Here is a 16,423-nt window from a genome sequence, read left to right on the forward strand (position 1 = left end):
AGAGAGAGAGAGAGAGAGAGAGAGAGAGAGAGAGAGAGAGAGAGAGAGAGAGAGAGAGAGAGAGAGAGAGAGAGAGAGAGAGAGAGAGAGGAGAGAGAGAGAGAGAGAGAGAGAGAGAGAGAGAGAGAGAGAGAGAGAGAGAGAGAGAGCGCGCGTGTGGCTAAACATGCACAGTGCACTTGCTTATCTGCAGGAGTACTAACCACTCAAGCCATAAAACAACTCCTGGCAATAGCTGCACGTGCCCACTTCATGAGAAACAGAGCCCCTGTCATGCCTCTCACACGCTTGGGTGGGGTTCAGACAGCTGACCCCTGCCCCTTCCTGATCAAGGTAATGGCAGAGGCTTGGCCAACCTCAAGTAAATCATTCTCAACAAAGCCCAACCTCACGCAGATCTTACACCTCTAGACATCAGGAGGGGCAGAACTCTGCAGTAGAGGCTTGCTGTGTGCCTGCTTCCCCCACACCCTCCAGGGCCCGCTCATTGCAACATCAGAGGCCCGGTGTGCCTCCTGGTACCGGCGCCCACATGGTCCCAGCTCCCTGTTCCCCCATCGGCTTCCCCCTATCCCTCCCTCCCTCCTCCCGCCGCCTCCCAGACCGCCCCCTCACCCTGATTGGCTCATTCTACACTATTAAAGCCATCTCGCCAGGGCAGCCCTCTGCCCGGCAGCCCCTGCGGTGAAGGACCCCAAGGCAAAGGGCGGCTCCTACAGTGGCAGCTCCAAGATGTGTCTGCAGGTGTCCGCAGGGGACGCCAAGGAGGCTGCAGCCAACAGAAACCAACAAAAAACCGTGAGTGTGGCATGGGTGGGGAGTAGAGTGCCATAATACTAGCATGTACACTCTTACAGGAATTGTGATTGTTAGCATGTCCACTCTTAGATGGAACTGTGAATGTTAGCATGTCCACTCTTAGACGGAACTGTGAATGTTAGCATGTCCACTCTTAGATAGAAGCGCCAAATCTAGACAGAAGTGTGATTGTTAGCATATGCCACACCTAAATGGAGTTCTCAAGTTCGGCCTGCGCCAAATCTAGACGGAGATGTGATTGTTAGCATGTATCACACTTACATGGAATTTCAGAAATGTGATTCTTAGCATATGCCATACTCAGATGGAACTTCAGAAATGTGATTGTTAGCATATGCCACACTTAGATGGAATTCTCAAGTTTAGCCTGCGCCAAATCTAGACAGAAATGTGATGGTTAGCATATATCACACTTGGATGGAATTTCAGAAATGTGATTGTTAGCATATGTAACTCTTAGCATGCACCACACTTAGAATTGTGAACCTAGCTTGTGCGGCATCCAGATAGAAATGTGACTGTTAGCATGTACCAGACCTAGATGGAATCCCACAATTGCAAGGACAGCAATGCCAACTAACCAACCAACCAACCAACCAACTAACAATTCCATCCTTCTGCATACACCTCTCAAACTATAACCAAACACAACCACAAGCCTTAAACGCAGCATTCCGCACAAACTTCACAACAACAAAACAAACCACACGTAGACTTGCACAACAGCACACGACAACTACGGACCATAAAACACCCCATGCCCAGCCGACGGACCCACCGGGCTGAGGCTGCCAGTGATGTGCTATCACTGCTCTCTTGCACTTTTCCAGCTTACTCCCACTAATCCACCCCCTCTCCTCCCTTTTTTCAGAACCGCCAGGGGACCACTTCGGTGGTGATAGTGCGCGGTACAAATGTCCATTAACATTAACACACCAGAACAATGGGCCCAATCTCAAGCCAATGGCGGGCCTGGCTGGATCCGGTGGTTTGAAGGCAAGCAATGCAGGAGCTTCGCAGAAGACAGCTGGGCAGTACACCACGTCGTGCAGGCACAAGTATGGGGGGAAACAAAGCGTGGTGAGTAAAGGGCTTCTTTGAGTTTCCCATGGGAGACCCACCTCGCAGCTTGTTGGTGCGAAAAATCCACTGTAAACGGCGATAGATGTTAAATATATTTTGGTGTTTGAAGAAACAAAAAACAGTACCTATGACCAGGGTAATGTGCTCTCATTCAATCATGCGTGCCTGTACAGGAGCAGTAGATTGGTCTAGTGCTGCAGAATGTTAACCCCCTACTCGGAGTGTAGGAGTAGGGTTTACTGGTGCATCGGGTGTTAATCAATCGCCTGGTGGTCGCAAATGTAGGTTTAAAAAAAATAGTAAGTAGGCCTACTGTACTGTACATCGTCAGATAGGTCACCTAGATGTGTTCAGATCTCCTTGACAAAGACCACTTCGTCAACGTAAGTAAGTATTGCAAATCCTTCCCCTGTCCAACAGGGTCGCACTGGGGCATACAACTGTCTCTGGCACCAATAAAAAAGTGGCCCACAGTTGCAAACGGCAATTCATTCCTTTTGTGGCAGAGTGTTTGAGTAGTACCCAAGGGGGAGGTTTTTGATAAAATGCGATGCAAATTGTGCTTTGTAAAGAATATTCATTCAGTAACACTGGTCGAAACTACTAGCCGCAGAGTGAATTAACTCATCAAACTGGCCCACATGTACCAAATAAGTGGCAATATAATACAGGTAACGACGAGACATACCCCAAGGTAAACCCATGCAAGGGTGAACCTATCGCTACTATCTGGGGAAGACCGAAAGCATCTAAATATAAGGAAGAGACCGGCGATAACAATCTTCATTACATATTCTCATAAGGTGACAACCTCATCTTGCATACTACTGCATAGTCCTGAAAAAATTGACTCGGTAGACATTAATAAAATCTCATAATCCGATTAATTTCATCAAATAACATATACAAAAAACGTCTTTGAATTAAAAAAAAAATGCATTCATTAATATCACCGATAGACTGATTTACAAATACAAGCAGAAAAAATAAGTGCAAATAGACATCACTTACAATACATATTTTTAAAAAACATTACACAAAAACACAATCAGACAAATAATGACATCTCAATCCAAATAATTGGAGAATCATTTTGCAATCGTACGCGCACCCAGAAGTACACGAAAGTACTGTTTACTGGTGCGGCGCGTTACGGAAGCCATCAGAGGATTTCTTTTTTCTTCACTTTGCTTGGAGCCGTGAGCTGAGGACTACAACACTGCTGCCCAAGCTCACGTTCGTCAGGAGGATGTCCTTTGCCGTAACACCCATCTGCCTGACTTCTAGAAACTACAGAAGGTGACTCAAAGTGCACGTTGAATTTACCCAGTTAATTCACAGTGCTCTTTTTGTGAACGCGCATTGCGTCAATTTTTTCTTGTTTGCTTATACCTTTTCCCTTTTTTTTTTTTTTTTTTTAAAAGGCCCCAGCATTGCACTTAGTCCCGCCCACAGCGCATCCACGCCCCCTTGGCAAGAGTCATAACCCCAGAGGCCAGCGCACCCGCGCACGCACCCAGAAGTACACTAAAGGCCGGTTTACTGGTCACTGTGCGTGGCGCGGGACGCAGGGGCCAGGATTGAAATATCCACTCTTTCAGATGATAAAATGCATATTTTTATTGTATTTATCTGTGCCCTTAAACGTTAAATCTGTTGAACATCAACGTTTGTGGGGGCCTGTGTGAGTGGGAGACTTATAAGGGATACTTTGGCCAGAGCGATCACAATATCTAGATCGGACCTGTAACTCTGAAAACATTCTAAAGCCCTGGACGGGGCCTATGAAGGCCATTAGTGAAATATATCTGCTCATAGTGTAATAAGCAAGCCCTCTGCTACTTACTTGGATATCCATATACGTATTTACTTTGATTTGGGTATCTGGGAATTATCGTCTGGGCTGAGCGTGAGGTCTTTTGCCTAGCTGGCCAACAGTCTGACGGCCTCTCCGGAGCATGGTTGGTACGCAGTAAGGCAGTTCAACCCACTCAGCTAGTAAAAAAGACGAACTCTCTGGCCAAACCCATTTTTGTGTTCAATATGGATAACACTGATACGGGAGGTCACTTGTCAGAACTGGAACCCGCATAGAAAGAAGTATCAAGTAATGTTAAAGAGATAAGTGATCACTTGTTACTAGGGAAGTGCAAGGCGCACAACACAGATCCGGTTTTTCCACCGCATGTGGAAATGAAAGTGGGGATAGAGTGATAAACACAGGCCCAACCTTGGTCCCTACACTAAAAAGTATACTAAGTGTACAGGAAAATCGTGTAGCTCTGCTATGGGACAAACAGGGGAGGGAGTCGAAATGAAAACAGGGGCCGATACCTCTCTCTTGGCACCTGTGGTTCTCGCTGAATTAGATAGAAGGGTCCGGTTGTCGACAGGGCCGTCGACTCCTGCGAGGCCGAGAGCAGGTGGTTTTGACAATGTACACTTACATGAGGCCACTGATGAAGCATCTCTTCTTCCCCTGCCCCACTCCATTTCGGGTGTGCAATCTGCGGACACCAATTTTGGGGTAAGGGAAAAGGGATCTCCAAACAAGGACAGTGAGGGGCTGGGTAGCCAGGCCGCCAACCCCTTTAAATCCCCCAGCACCCCCTCGTCCTCTTCACCCATACAATATCAGTCATTTGGTGCAAATGATCCTCTCATTGGTCCGCTGTTTGAAGGCATCAATCCGGAGGACACGGTATCAACATATGCCACATTTCCAGTGCTTACAAGGATCCTTAATCTGCTCGATAAGGGCCACGAGCGGACCCACTTTGAGATCCAGGAACTTAAGTCCTTGATACTAGCCAACACAGAGAAAACTTGTAAAATGGAGGGGTATCTTTTGGCTTTGGAGAGATGTGTTGTGTCGGTTGGGTAAAGTAATGTGCAAAGTAGAACGTATTACCATGATCAGAATTCGCAAACGGAACTGGAGAGCGAGGTCTTTCCCAAATCCTATGCAGAGGCTCTCACAAAAGGGAACAATGTCCCTGTACTGCCTGCCATATTGAGTTGTCTGTCTGAACTCAAACTAATGGTGTCTACAAATGGTCTCCAGATTAAAAACCTCTAGGAGAACAACGGGGCAGTGCAAACCAACCTCAAAAAATTTGAAGAGAGGCTTGTAATTAGCGACAGCTTCTTTGATGAGCCGCAGATAGACACCATTCCAGATAGCCCCTCAGTACCTTTAAGGGCACTGTAGGAAGGAGGTGATCACAAGGAGGATGAAAGGGGATCCAGGGCGGGGGACTCTCCTGCAGAGTGCACAAACACCATCGAACAGCCTATCTACCATAGAGAGAAAAAAATGAGGGCCAGGGCCATCAGGCGTAGAGCTGCCAGGCGCAGTTTTCCTGCAAAAACCCAGCAAAAAAAGCAAGAATCTACCCACCCTAAAAATTGGCAACACAAATGCCAACATAAAAGACATATGTGGTCTTTCTAATGAAGGTGGCATAGATCTGTCCCAGATCGATGAGGAAAGCAAAAAGGCCCTAGAATTGAAAGAATTGGGGAAACCAGAAAAAAAACAATCAGGACCTAGATAACGACCTGGTCCGGCGCCCTCTGAACTGAAGGAAGGCGAATATGGGGAAGCCCCCGATACATTGATGGAGGCTATGAGCCAAAAGGGCAGCACCCAAATACTTAAATTAACAAAAAAAGAAAATTTAAAACAGAATGGCCTGATAAGAGAAGAAGGTAATACGGGGAGAAAATCCCCCCAGAGCCATAAAGATTGTAATGCTGTCAAGTCCATCAAAAAAACAGTATAAACAAACCAAAAAGACAACAAAATAATATCGAGTACTAGTGAAAATATGGATATTAAGCTATTTTTTACACCAAAGTCCACAAATAATCAAGGCAATGCAGAGGAAACCACAGCACTTTACTGGCACCACACACTAGAACTGCAACTAAAGTGGTGAAAAATCTCTCCCCTGTACCTCAAGCAAAGGCAGAGTTAGTGGAGCCCCAAGCGGGAGGCAACCACACCGTAAATGATGGGGAGACCAATAAGGCAGGGGAATTTAATGCCAAAGGAGTATCTATGGGAAGGAGTGGGGAGGGGGACGGGTCAACGCCTTCGTTACCCACTCTGATTCCTAGTGAAGACATCAAAATTATAAAACAAGCAATGGAGAAACTGTTAGAAGATTCTATCAGGCAGGTGTACCAGACTACCGGTCCCCCACAACTGGACCGAAGTACGGCACCACCCCACTGAGAAGAAAGATAGTATTGAAGGGATTCGCAATGACAGTCAAAAACTTTGGCCTCCACAATATTGTGTTGGGACGGAAAAATATCAAATTGAGTCCTTAACCATGACCAGGCCGGTTGGTGAATTAAATAATCCTAATAGCTTTTATAATCCTCCATGGCAGAGGGGCTTTAGCAACGCACAGCCAGCTCTGCTCAATCATGAAACACATTACAAGGAGGGACCCGCAGCACGGCTTAACCTACCCTGCCCAGACCCTCTCAAATTTAAGCTAAACTCGATGAGAAATATTTCTGAAAGAAACAATAATTATCACCTGACTAAACAATGGGAGAAATTGGCCCAAACTGTGCACTCGACAGAAGATGAAAATTGCAAGTTGTACAGGGCGGAGACAAGGGCTTTTGATAACTTTCCACAGAAAAAAGAGGAGCTCCGTGAAGGCCCGTATATCGAACAGGGGGAGAGAATCGTAGCCCCCACACATTGAAGAATCAAACTCTTAACAATGAGATGCCCCATAGAATGGATTGGAGAACACCCCACTTAACTGACTGCCCCAGTATTATGTTATACTTTATGCTTCCTCAAGGCAGCCTGGTTTCACTAAAACGTCCAAGAGTCCTGTCCCTTTTTAGTGAAATACCTAGACTCTCCATGATCTCGTCAGGTGACATCAAATTGGAGAATTTCATCCAACCAATGAGGTTTGATTATGTTAAGACTCGTATTCTACTCCCAGGCCATCATGGATTTAGTAGTCTCCGAAATTGATGCACTCCACTGCTTCGGCTTTGATCTTGAACCTTTTAATAACAGATTGAAACAGACTTAAAATTGTTGGTACAATCATTGAGTGAATCTTTAGCCAAAATTCAATCTCTAAATGTGAAACCATAGACTACTTCAATGTACACAGTGGTATCCGGGAACTCTCGGGGAAATACATCTCTTAGGTTGGCGTCTTGTTGTACTAGTCATCTATTTGAAGTAAGTATTTTCTGCCTTCAGGAGACATGGGCACTGGCTCCCCTAGTGCTTGATGGGTATTATATACATCAAGTGCTAGCAGTTAAAAAGGCCAGAGGGAGACCGGCGGGAGATATGTTAATAGCCATTAGAAACTCGCTGCCCTTTAAGTGCCTCAAGCTTTTTTCCCCGCATAAGGGCTGTATTGCCAGGTTGCTGCATTCCCCCCCCCCCCCCCTTCATTTGGTCAACTGTTGATAGTTAACGTTTATTGGAGTCCTGAGCTCGACCTAAGTAAATTTATTATTCTAATTGACAGTATCTTACAAGAATGTCAAATTTTGTGCAAGGTTCTGAACATTGTGATCCTGGGTGATTTTAGTTCTGAAGCAGGTCTATACTCAAAGGGGGTACCCAGGGAGTCCACGTTTTGTCCCATTGATGTTGGCTCCATGAGAAAACAAGTCCAGGGTTTACAGTGGAATCACTTTCTGATGAGTTGGGGCCTAAGTTGCATAAATGACTGTTTGAGTAAGGAAGCTAATTGTTACACCTGGACAAACGGATCTGAATTCTCAACCATAGATTATATTTCTGTAAATATGCGACTATCCAATTGCTTCTCTGATTTTATAATTATACCTTCTGCGGTCAGTGATCACAACATGCTTCAACTGACTCTTCAGGCACCGATGGAGGCCACTGCTATGGATGTATAACCACTGATGATGGAGCCCAACACTGCAGGGAATAGAATGAACTGGCATTGTGATAATGTTGAAAAGATAAATAAGGTTCTCTTTCAGGAATATGACAGTAATGGCTGCGGAAAAAAAATTATTAGTATATATATACACATGGGGGGATTTTAATAACTATCTTAAGGGTGTGATTCTTGGGCCGAAAGGGATCAGAAGGCCTAAGACAGGGTTCCCCCCCATACACATGTCTTTGATCCAACTATGTACCAACTCAAAAAAGATAGGAAACGGGAGATACGTCGTCTAGTAAACCAGCCACACACTCCAAAATGTGTGGAAGTGATTAAGAAGGCAAGAAATAAGTGGAAAACCAAAGTGCGGACATAAAAAGCAAAAATCTTTCAGCAGGACGAGGAAAGCATTCTTGAGGCATTATCAAAAACTAATATGAGAAATTTCTGGACCTTGGTCAATGGGCATGGGCGTAGGACATGGGGGTGAGAGGGGGGACAAATCCCCCCCCCACAATTCTAAGTGGGGGGGATGTAATATAATTTATCCCCCCCAGAATATGTGTTTGGTGTGTCATGCAGGGATCTGTTTTTGAAGTGGGGGGGAGGGGCTACTTACTATGTAAGCTACCCTCTCCCCCTGCCCCTAAAGCATGGGGGCAATACACTGAGGGCAGATGGGTGATCATCTGCCCCCAGGGAAGGGGGCAAACAAACAAAAAAGGATTTATTTTTAAAAACGCAGTTTTGGGTGGGGTGGGTGCGGGTGGGACCACTAGCCACCAGGGATTTTTGCAAGGGGGGTGGCTCTCTCCCCGCCACATTAGGTGGATGGGGGGCACCTTATGTAGGCCTCACTGGGGGCAGATTTCTGCCCCTAGGAAGGGGTACATGAGATGCCCCCATCCATTTGGGGTGAGGGGAGAGGCCACTGCAAATATTGGCAGAGCCACCCCACCCCCCCAAGCCTGGGGCAGTACGTTTTCCCACCCCTCTGGGGGCAGATGGTCACACACATGTGCCCATCTGCCCGTAGGGAAGGGCAAAACAAATATATAACTTGTTTTGGGTGGGGTGCCCACTAGACCTCCAGGATTTTTTGTGTTTGAAAGGGGGGTGGCCCTCTCCCCCCCACCCTAAGTGGATGGCGGCACCTTATGTAGCCTTCCCTGGGGGCAGATTTCTGCCCCTAGGAAGGGGTACATGAGCTGCCCCCATCCATTTCTGGTGGGGGAGGCCACTGCAAATATTGGCAGAGCCACCCACCAAGCGTGGGGCAGATGCCCACACATGTGCCCATCTTCCCCTAGGAAAGAGGCAAAACAAAAACAAAACTTGATAACTTATTTTGGGTGGGTGTGGGGGTTACTAAACCACCATGGATGTTTTTAGTGGAAAGGGGAGTACCCACGGGTGTCTTCTTTTTGGAAATGCATGGGGTTCTCAGTTTTCCTTGATGGCTTCGACACCATAGGCCCAAATCTGTAAGTTGTCCACATGAGCAAAATCTGCTTTGCCGAAAGGCTTGGGGTTATCAGTGGGTAGGCCTTTTCCCTTTTCTCCGAGGTGGGTGCATCCACACATGTGAGGTACCGTTTTTGTCGGGACACCTGTGGGAACGCGGGAAGGTAGGACATGTGGTGTTGTGGCGGGAGCCGAGTGGACACACCAGAACCCCCTGTATTTCCCGCTCCACCAGACAAATGCAGCCTTACTGCCAGCATGGATTCTCATGCTGGAAATAAGGAAAGGGATTCCTCTGGGATCTGCTTGGAAATGAAACCTGGTAAAAGCGGGCAGAGTCCAGAGTAAGCCATTGTCAATTCCGCTAGCAATCGCTAATTGCGCAAGGTATTTACACTCTTCCAAAGTGGAAAAAATGTGATTTCACCTGCCTTTTACGCTAAAATCTTCCATTTTGTCGCAGAAAAGTAAAAACGTGAGCCAAAGGAAGTGGTCCACTGCATGCAGTTTACTTTGCGCCTTGATGCTTGGCGGTTTTGCGTGATGCTACACATGTAATAAATAAATACATTTAACATGACCCCAGATAAATGGCAATTCGTGATCAGAATGAGTGAGCATGACATGTCGCGGTAAGAGGGTGTCCTGTGCTTCTTGAGTGCGTTGGCAAATGCCCTTAATTGCCATCTCGCGTTAAGCAGGTGCTTAAACCCAGCAGTGTGGATAGTGCAATAATAAGCCGACAGAGGTATTTCAAATGGCCAATTTCACTCTTTGGGTGACATTGTCAAAGTGGCAGATGTTGCCCAGCATGTGCCACTTTCTTTGTGGAGTGAATTGTGCCCACCCCGAGGAAGAAGTGTGAAAAACCCACAAGGGCACTGTGCCCTGCTCTTTCTGTGTGTGTCTTCCCCACAGGGCAACAGATGCTGACTCAGACATGGGTAAGTCTCAGGTGGCACGCCTGTATCCTAGTTGATGTGGCAAAGGATTCCAGAATTCTGAGGCTGATAACATTAGTAGCATTGAGTTACATGCCACCTGACAGGTATGTGTGATAAAGTTGCAAGGCAGAGCTGTTAGTGGGCTAAAGCAGGAGGCAATGTCTGCCCACCCTCAAAGGGTACGTACAACCAAAAGTAATAGGCCCCTCGCCCCATCATGGCTGTAGGGGCCAGGCTCCAAACCAGGGCAAGAATGCCCTCCAATCATCCATGCCCACGAGTAGGGTACCCCTCGTGCTCCAGGAACCCTGTTGAGCAACCTCTGTGCTTTCCAGGTGATACAAACGTTATTTAAAGCCAGAAGTCTAAAAGGTAATCGCATAATTGCAGCTGGAAATTAGCTCCTGGCGTGATCAAAATGTCTTAACCAAGTGTGACATCATCCCCTTCATTTATAAGCAATGTGTGTGTTCTCACATTTCTTCATCCACTGAAATACTGTTAGAAACAAAGGCAAGAGTTGTGACTCTTGTGTAGGCATTAGGAAGGCAGTTGCCAGCCTCTGGCATAATATGCCCATGTTCTTCCAATATTGGCTAGCTGTTGCCCTCTTATGGCCAGGTAGAACCATCATGGCAGTGACTGGCAAATGCCTTTCCCCTGCAGCAGACAGAAAAGCGGAAATAAGAGGCCAATTCAAGACACGGAACAAATAGAAGTTAAGACAAACTGCAGCTGCCATTGCTGTGTTAGGAAGAATATGTTGAGTGTTCAAACAAGGAGGTATGTATTAAGCAAGCAAGCAGTGAGACAAGAGAGAGGCAAAGAAAGGCCAGAGGGGCTCTTTGAATAATGTAACAGGGCAGAGGACCCATGCTCTGCCGTCCTAGTAACATATGAGAGAATCAAATAGATCAGGATTTTCAGCAAATGTTAAACAAGAAAGGAACAGAGTCCAGCTCTGCATTCAGAATAACAAAGGCAAAGAAAGGCTAGGCTCCGAAGCCAGCATGAGATGGAATAAGAGGGACCAGACTCCTGGGTCCACATATTCCCCACCTTCTAGGCATCCCCCGGGACCGACACATCTGGCCGCGGACCTGGGGAGTGCTTATAAGGGGGTGGGCTTGCGATCGCTCATCCTCCTGGTTTGCTGTAACCCCCCCCCCCCCGCCACCCCAGAGGACAGTCAAAGCAGCAACATCACACACCTGGTCCCTCTATTCCCATAACAGGGCTTACTCAGAGGTACAAACAAGATTTCCTCTTTCTTTGAACGCCCCATCCTTCCATTCCAAGAGACACACACACACATCTCCTTGCCCCACATACAAAAAAGTAGCAACTTGCAGTTGGTAGAAAAGGCTGCAACTCCTTTAATTGGCAGGAATGCACTTACAGGTGATCTGCCTCTTAACGAGCTGGCGTCCTAGCCGTGGCCCACTGGAAGTAATTGTTATTTCCTCTCTCTTATCATGAGGTCATAGTCAGATGAAAAATCCAGAAATGCAACATACAAAGACATGTTCTTTGCTGCTGCATCCTTTAATTTTCTTGTTTTCTTTTCTCTTGTTTTATACAGTGATATTTGTAATTTAATATGTACTGCTATTTTAATTCTAATTTTGTGAAAAGTCGAGTTCTTTGACTAGTCTAAAACACAATAAATAAATAAATAAATAAATAAATAAAACAAAGTCCCCAAGATGTCCCCTGTGCCCCCCAGATTTGATATGCCTCCTACGCCCCTGTCAATGGGAGATGTGAAAACCAAGCCAGAGAACAAGGGGGGGGTGCATTTCTTCGGCAGTTTGGGAAGGGCATTTTGGGTCTTTATACCGTCAGCCTACACCCAACTGGCTAGTGCCGGCACATCTCTTGGTAGGTCATTGGAATATCCCCTTTACATTGTTGGACATACAAAGACTCCTATCAAGATGTTCGTCCTCGCAGGCTCCAGGGCCAAATATGCTTGCGAATGTGGAGTTTAAAGGTAACTCTACTTTATGGGCCAAGATTTTATTTCTCCTGTTTAAGGACATTGTTATTTCGAGGGTTTTTCCGACAAGTTGGCATCTGTCCTACGTGGTACCCATCTATAAAAAGGGCGATAGGTCTGCGCCATCCAGCTACAGACCTATCGCCCTGTTGGACGCTGATTCTAAAATCTTTGCGTCCCTGGTCCTGGAATATATCCATTCTTGGATGGATAGAGAGGCAATATTATCTCCCCAGCAATTTGGTTTCAGGAAAACAGTGGGCACGGATGCTGGGGGTCTCCTTCTGTCTACTATGCAGCAACAGACCAGGTCAAGAGATAGTCAACCAATATACTTGGCATCAATAGCTTTGAGTTCCGCGTTCGATCTCGTAAATAGAGCAACATTGTGGACCAAACTTTATGCCCTTGATAAGCCCGCACAGCTTTTATCAATTATTTACCATCTCCACACTGAAACTAATATTAGGGTTCGACTTAATATGGAGGGAACCCTCTCAGAAGAAATAATCACAACTAATGGTCTTAGACAGGGATGCATATTTGCGCCAACCATTTCTAATCTCTATTTATCTGATGTTGGCCCGGTCTTGGAAGAGGCACCCTTTGCAGCACCCAAAGTGGAGGGTACGAAAATTGTCTGGACTGCATATGCTGATGATATTTTACTTTTTGACCTTACTCCCATTGGTTTTTAGAGTGTACTTTCTTCCTTTAAGAAATATACAGGCGGAAATTCTTCGTTATGCGATTAAGCTATAAGACACGTGCAACTAGATTTGCCTGGTTCTTAGAGCATGCCAAACTCACTATATGTCATTCCTTTCACTATCTGGGATATCCTATTTTTGAGTTTGTAGGCAGAAGTAATCTATGTGCATTTCTGGATAAGAAAATCACACCAATGATTGCTCAACTGCAGAAAATGGACAATAAATATGGAAAATGTTCAATGTTACTGTGTATGAAAGTGTATCGTAACAAGACCATTCCACAGTTGCGTTATGGAATGGAATTGGCCCCCTCCTGGTTCAGAAGCGAATTTCCTAAGTACGGGCGCGCCTTCTGAGGTCTTTGGTTTGGTACCTCCCCACGTGTGTCCCACTTGCAGCGATACGCTATGAACTTGGGCTATACTCACTATCAAGTGTAATCCTTTGGCGTAGGGTATCGCTGTACAGGAAATTGTTGGTGGGCAAGAAGTCCACTATGTATGGGATTATGGGACGGTCCCTGAAAGCGGGCGAGGGCCTGTCCACAGTAATACGGGAATTAGAGATGGAGGCCCAAGAATCACTTGCAGAAGTTGGGGTTTCAAAAGACCTCCTTATTAATAATCCCATGAAGGTTAAGATGCTTCGGCAGCATGCGGATTGGAATCTGACGGTTAGTATAATTTCTAGCAAAAATTTGTATGCACATTTGGCAAATAACAAAAAAATGGGTACCATGGAACCATATCTCATAAAATTCCCAAGCAAATTGCTTGGACAGGAATTTATGAGATTTAGTTTTAATGTTCTGGTGACGGGTCAAATTCTGAGTATAAGGCAAGGTTCGCAAGCCGCAGGTTCGGAGTGCAGATTTTGTAATGTAGATTCTGGGAATGTAACACTAGAGCACCTGCTGATTTAATGTACGGGACTTAGATCAGCACGTATTGAATACTTCCTTATATATGTGCCCAACCCAGAATGTGTTAATCTCGAAGCTCTCTGGATGAACATGTTGCACGGCTCTAGGGTCGGACTGCAATTGGCGGTGTTGCGCTTTCTAAAAATCAAATGTGAATTATTAGGTTAATGGATGACTATTAATTAAATCGCCCTGTTAGAATTTGGTTATTTTTTTGGGATCTAAGCGGTATTAAGAAATGCACTATGAAACATCATGGGTAAAGAAAAAAGTTTTTTTTTCCAAATCTCAACTGTAACCATTTGTTGAACATCATTTGAAACATCCTGCGTGAAGAAAGTTTCTAAGTGTAAATTGTTTGATGAAGAAAGTGTTATAATATGTGTATTTGTATCTTTTCTATGTAAAACATCTTATGACATTTTATGTCATTTTATCTAAGATTTCTATTTTTGTAAAGGCTACTGTGTAGCTAAAACAAATTTTATAACAAATAATTTTGCAATCAGACACACTTCTAAGTGTCATGAAGTCCCCTGCCTTATTCTGGGAACATCTAAGGGGTGACAAAGGAAACTTGGCATCTTCCCTGAATTAGTGTCTGATGGCCCTGGGGGTGTGGAATGAGGCGGGTCCCCTGGTTGCCCCCATTCTGCCCCCTAGGAGACAGGCACATGCATGGAATCAGTCTGTTCTTTTAAGCCGAGCTGTGTCCTCACGGGGAACTTTTCACTGTCTCCCCATCCCAAGAACAACAAGATGTACACCCCAATCTCAAAACTCTCACGGTCCTGTGGCTGTCACTGCACCTCTGCCAACCACAGCTTCCTGCAAGCATGCGCAGATCAGCACAGACATGAAATGCAAGATGTCCGAACGGCCTCTAAAAGCATCGGTCAAGATGGGGCTTCACACCTGCTGTGGATAGAAACAGTTTCCCAGCGCCCAATCACACTACATCAATGCGTGGATCCTAAAAACCAGCCCAGCCAGAGGGAGGACCCGCCGGAATATAAAAGGTCTCGGCAAGCGGACGTGTTGGCGTTTGAGGTGTTAATGGTCAGAGTTTGGAGAGAGACAGGAAAGAGCAAGAGAGACTGGAGACAAGGGGGGGGGGGGGGGAGATAACAGAAGGTGGCAGGAGGTAGACAACAGGACGTGGTAGAAGTGTACCGAAATAAGTAGTGGAAATGTGGTCTCGGCAGGGTAGAGGGTAGGCAGAAGAATCGTGCAACATGTGACAAGTGTTGGGGCCTGGGCATTCCAATAGTCTAAGGGGGTCATCGCAAGTTGGGCGGTATCCAGATGGCAAATAGCGTTACAGCAACTCGGTCCGGCGCTATTAGTGCCAGATCTCAAGTTGCGGCAAGGCTGTAAATCCCCATTTTATTCAGAGTCCATAGGGCTGTATGGGACATTTTCAGTGCATTTACAGTGGCACAAATTGCGTCGCGTAAATGCGCCCAAAATTGGCAGAATGTCAGCAGATTTACCTTCAGCTGAAAGTTGGAGTTAAATCTCCCAACTTTCCGCCCACACTCGGGATTGGGTGGAGCAGTAATGCAGCAGTAATAGCGTTACTGCCGCATTTTTACTGCTGCGCCCAACCCGTGATGAAGCCCTAAGTGACTAGTAACTACAGCTCCTATTGCAACTTTACACTTGCACATGGATACGAATGGACAAATCCTCTATATAGAATGGTGAATATGGTCGTAATAAGTATAGGAATGGTAAACAGAAAAAAATAAAAGTAGTGGAGCACTGCCCCCCGACCGTTCCCGCTCATTTCCATCACTGGATAGGAGGGAGACCAGAGGCGGTAGGAGGGAGACGACCGGAAGCGGTGGGGGAAGACAACAGAAATTGGAAACAGGCAATTGGTTGGAAGAAGCTGTTGAAAGGACTGTTGGGAAAAAGAAAGAGCCAACCTAAGCCTATCGTGGGATTGGGGAATTGAGGTTGTAGGCCTGTGGAAGTCCTATATTTGATACCTTTACAGCAAATTTGTTTAAAGAACTACTAAAACGCCTTCAACCCTTACAGCACGGCTGAGTAAGTCTGTTGATCAATGTCCATGATAGGACATAAGCTACTGATAATACATATATAACTGTGTGCCTTATTTATTAAGGGTGTATACGTTTACATTTTTGATAAATATTCCCAGACAACTACAGCAACTGCCCCCAGACTCACAATATTACATTGAAGCCAATGGGGGGTGGGGCGGCGAGTTCTGTCTGTGTCCACCTGCAACAGCAGTGGATAACAGCACTAAGAACTTACACCATTCGTCACGCCCATGTGTTCGACAAAGGGCTTTCACCGCATAGGATTTCAAAACCCAACAAGTACTTAATGAAGAAATTCAGATGCATTTTCAATCTATTTTTTAACTTGGCAATAAGTAAATGTCTTTTTCGATCGTATATTAGATTCCAGTTTTAAAAGTAGGAGAGCAAATCAGCCTCGAGTATCTGTGCCTTCTAAAAGTAAGAATCATGGCTTAGCAGATAGACACACAATGTACTGCAACACTTCCCTTAAGGATAGCAGAC

General features: G+C 45.7%; 1 protein-coding gene across 1 annotated transcript in view; it reads right to left on the bottom strand.

Annotated features, from left to right (window-relative positions):
- NHEJ1 (non-homologous end joining factor 1) overlaps positions 1 to 16,423 on the bottom strand; it is a 1,209,243-nt gene that overhangs the window by 869,641 nt on the left and 323,179 nt on the right. The gene's annotated exons all lie outside the window — the stretch shown is intronic.

This window comes from Ambystoma mexicanum, chromosome 9 (assembly GCF_040938575.1).
Source record: "Ambystoma mexicanum isolate Mex_15411 chromosome 9, UKY_AmexF1_1, whole genome shotgun sequence".
Lineage (NCBI taxonomy): Eukaryota > Metazoa > Chordata > Amphibia > Caudata > Ambystomatidae > Ambystoma > Ambystoma mexicanum.